Here is a 4,780-nt window from a genome sequence, read left to right on the forward strand (position 1 = left end):
TCAAGGCTGGGATCAAGGTAAGTTGGCTGCACCATCTCTCTTTTGATTCAGTTTCAAGGAAACATGCTTAAATATGTGTTTTCTTGATGTGATTTAGGAGGAAAAAGTGCTTAAGGACCACCGGAAAATCTAACTGAATTAGGGGCAGCAAAATCAGGTAGGGTGTCACGAAATTAATCTTGATTATTTGTGTTTGATTTGTGTGAATGTTGTGTAAATTGGCTGTGTTAAAAATTGGTCGCATATATGATTGATTCTTGGTGAAAATTTGGTGAAATTTTGATGAAATTTGATGAAATTCAAGCTTTAAAGTTCATGTTCTTGGACAGCTGGAAAAACGAAACCCTAAGCTTAAATTGAGGTTCAATTTGTGTTGAAATCATGTAGAAAAGATGGGGTTTTAGTGGCTGCAATTTTATTTTGAATTATGGTAAAAATCGGTTGCTGAAAAGACTAAAAAACGGGTAAAAACAGGGAAAGAATCTGAAGAATTTATGAAGAACATGAAGAACACTTTGAGTGTGGTGAAGAACAATGAAGAACACCTTTTTGATTCATAAAAGGGCAAGGAAGTAATTATTTTGGTGTTTGAGGGGTTATTTGGTAATTTCTGAAAGTTAGGGTGGTAAAAGTAGAAATATTAAAAGTTACGGGTGGTAAAAAGTGAATTTTAAAGGTTAAAGGTTAAAGTAAAGTTAATTTTCGAAAATATATTAATAAAATAATAAATAATAATAAAATATTAAATAATAATATTTAATTAAAAATAATATTTTAATAAAAATAATAAAATAATGCGAAAAAGGCAGTTTTCTGTAAAAGCTTTAGAAAGACAACTTTAAGTGCCGAATCTCATAATTACCTTCATAAAACACTTAGGGAGTGGTAAGAACATATTAGTGAGGCAAAGATAAATAAAAGATAAAAGTTTAAGAAAAGATAAAAATCGAAGAAAAAGTCTATAAGATTTTAATGACAGAAAAACAGACAGAGACTAGCAAACAAACTAGGGCAACATAGTTAGTCTTTGAGTTGCGACTAGGGTTAGGTATTATATGAAAAGTTAAATTGTTTCAGTATAGACTTAATGAACCTATACTTGGGACATGCTAACTATTCATACCGAAATTTACATAAGCTTTAAATACACATATTAAACAAAGAAATCAGAGCAAGGTAAAGAGACTAAGAGGAGAAGGCTTATTGAAAGGTTAATTGTTGTTTGAGGCAACCCAAGAGATATTGTTTGCTTATTCGTTGCTGAATGCAACCTAAGAGATAATATTTATTATCTGTTGCTTTAAGCAACCCAAGAGTTTCTATAGGGAAACTTGGATACCTACAGCAATTTTCCGTTCCCAAGAGTATATTTCCTGCGAGTAGAAAGCAGAGGCTGTCTCAATAGAGCTGCTAATAATTATATGCGCATTCATTTGAACGGAAGATCATATCCGGGAAATCCTGAACTCGTGACTGGATAAATGTCGGGAATGCAGGTGCTAACCGACACATGAGCTCATGGCCTGTACTAGGGCTAGACATGCATCATTCTTGTCTGCGCATCATTCTCTGTTGCTTTCCTTCTTGTGAGTGAACTATTTCTTTATGTTTGTCTGCTTGAGTGTTATGTCTGTGCTTTATTTCCTTGTGTTCTTCTGTTTGTGTTCTATTTTCTGTTTTCCTATCTATTTTAACTACTGTTTACTACTTTATTGTATTCTAATATCTATCTGCTAATCGGAATCAAATAAATGAATGTAACTAATAACCCCGACCCTACTAAGAACTCCCCAGTTCTTACTCCTTCTCTCCCTTCCTCCCCCCTCAGATGGAGACGGGCGTGATCTTCTATGAGTTCGAGGACCCTTACGTCTACGAGGATCCGGTACATCACAGTTACTTCATTATAGGTTTGGAGCCTCGTACTAGACGATATGCGTTACCTAATCGAGCTTTTCAACATCCTCTGTCTAGCCCGCATTTTGACCCCGATGCTCCTTACGACTTTCCCTTATCCTGGTCACATCCTGACGCACCTGTACATCCTGTTCCTGATGATCCTGAGCACCCTATACCAGCTTAACCTTTGAATGAGGCGGTACCTGAGCCTATCATTCCTGATGAGCCTAAGTTAGCTGATGACTACGTACCTGTGATACCACCAGAGTGGGATTTTTCCCCAGAGCCGATCCCCGACTTTCCACAACCTGATGAGCCGGCACTACCAGACGGTGGGGTAGCTCCTATACACGCGAACGGACCTGTGCTCGCGAATGGTTTTGTACATAGTGACAGCAGTGTTTCTGGTGGATCTGAGGGTATAGCTGTAGCTGCGGATGATGAGGAGGAGGAGGATCCTGAGATAGAGATAGAGCAGGATGAGGAGATGGACGAGCCTCACGGCGATTCTCCGAACGGCCACATGTAGATATAGCTTGACTGCGGAAGGGGCATTCTTTTGATGACACTCTAGTCTGACATTATCTGTTAGTTAGTCTCTCACTTGTGTTAGTACACCCGAGAGCTAGGAGCTATATAGTGGTTAGGCTAGCCTGGGTGCCAGTTTAGTGGCTTTTTGTATGGGCCAGGCCCTGGGAGTGTCGTGTATATATTAGCTACGTAGGATGACGAGGATGTAAACTGACTTGATCTTGTGTAAACGCTGCATGTTTTGTTATAGTGTACATGATGTATATTATCAGTTGTGTTTCTATGTTTCTTTATGCCGCTTTTCTATTACTCTCAATGTATGCTTGTTTATTTTACATTGTTATCCGCAACGATACGATATAAAAAAAAAGTTACCCGTAAAATTGGCATCGCTCTAACAAGAAACAGGCTCATATAGTAAATAATAGTTAATAATTAAGAGGGATAAGTTAGTAACACTTAGCTTCTTGTATGACCATGGCATACTGGGATAAGTCAATATTCATGAATTCCAACCCAAACTTGACAAACACTTGGTGAAATCCTTATATTGCAGTATATAGTGAAGAACAAGTTTGGTGTTCAAAGCATGCCAAGAAAGCATGAATGCAACTTAGAGCATGCTAGTCTTGGAGCTTTGAACAGAACTTTTCATCACAGTGCTCCAAACTATGTTTGGTGTCACCCCATGGTGCCACCAATGTGCATATAAGGATACACAGTTAGTTAGTTAGTTGGAGTTCATGAATAAACAAAATCTTTTCTTCTTTTTATTATTCTAGCCGTAAAGTTTAAATTGTTTTTTTTATGATATTAATTCTTACTTTTCTTATTTTATCTTTATAGGAAAAAGGAGAGGAGCATTGAAAGAGATTGATTGGACAATGAAATGAGGAAGGTTCGGCCACTTCATGAAGAGGGACTACAAACTTATTCCTAAAAGGGAACGCATTGGAAAATGTTGCCATGCAACATGGAAAAGAATGGGACCCTTGAAGACCGAGCAATCCCCATCATAAAGTGATGATCCTTGTCCTTTCTCCATGCAAAACCCCAGAGTACAGTATCATCTCAGGTAAAGGAGGAATCGTCGAGCTAGCGACGGTAAAAGAGCGCTCTGTTGGGAGGCAACCCAACCTCAGGTAGTTTTCTTTTCAGCTTTATTTCAATAAAAGTCACAAGCTGTTTCCCCTGTATTGCAAGGAGCTAAGTTTGGTGTTCCACACCAACACAATCCAAGAGTGAAAGTGTAATTCTATGTTTGGTGTTCCACCAAAGGATATTAGTTAGAATCACACTCCACTCCCAAAGAACATTGCCAGCTCCAACCAATCAAGGGAAATCACTTAGATATAGTTAGACTTTAGGTAATAATTGTTTTGTTAATAACAAGATATGAGGTTCTCTGCATATATGCAATGTTTTGCACTGGGCAAGGAACTAAGTTTGGTGTTCACACACCAAATTAAAGTCAGAAGTCACAAGCATACATGCAAGCTAACTATTTCTCAAGTGCTTTGGGAACAAGCAACTTCCAATAACTTTGCAGGAATCTTATGAGGAAATGGTGCACCTTCAGGTAGCAAGGACTAGGATGATAACAAAAAAAGAGGGCAACTAGAAATCATCACCCGAAGGTTGTATTGTTACTTAATTCCATTGTACTTAGAATGTTGAAAATTGGAAGTCCGAATGCACTTTTGATCAATAGTGACTCGTTAATTTGAACCTTTTTAAATTCTGTCTTTTAAGTTTTTTTTGAATAGGTCTATGTTTGCTAGTCTTTATGTTACTACATCATCTCCTTATTTACTTGTATGCTTGTCCTTCTGAATCATATGAAAAGAGAATGAGTGTTTCAAAAGACCAGAGAGGAGTTCATACTATGGAGTAAGTTCATGAGTTTATTGTATAGTCATAAGTTAGCTAAGTTGGTTCAACCACCAGGTGGGAAGACAACTATCTGTCATGAATACTATGCTTGAGACACACCCCATGAGACTAGCTAAATAAGAAGATCCTAATAAGAAAAAGGGAAAGAACAATAAAAGTTAAAAAATAAAAGAAAAAGAGTAAGCAATAAGGCTAGGCATCAATGGTTTTAATCTTGAGGCATGTGTCTGTGGTGCTCCTGTGTGAGGGATCTACTTGGATGAATAAGCTCTTAGGGGTGCTGATGACATGTCACCATGTCATGTTTTTCTATGCTTTTTCTTTGTTTTTTTAATAGGTTTTATGCACTTTCTTGAGCCATAAGTAAGCCAATTGGGTAGAATTTCATGTTTCCTTTGATTCAATCAATCATGGATAAATTGATGCATTTTCATGAGATTTTGTGCTATAATTGTCA

At 37.4% G+C, this 4,780-nt stretch overlaps 1 pseudogene; it reads left to right on the forward strand.

The window, feature by feature from the left end:
- The first annotated feature begins 1,828 nt into the window (after window positions 1–1,828).
- LOC148576954 (uncharacterized) lies at window positions 1,829–2,428 on the forward strand (annotated as a pseudogene).
- The last annotated feature ends 2,352 nt before the right edge of the window (window positions 2,429–4,780 follow it).

Source organism: Arachis ipaensis, chromosome B1 (genome assembly GCF_059453495.1).
Source record: "Arachis ipaensis isolate K30076 ecotype BB chromosome B1, ASM5945349v1, whole genome shotgun sequence".
In the NCBI taxonomy this organism is placed as follows: Eukaryota; Viridiplantae; Streptophyta; class Magnoliopsida; order Fabales; family Fabaceae; genus Arachis; species Arachis ipaensis.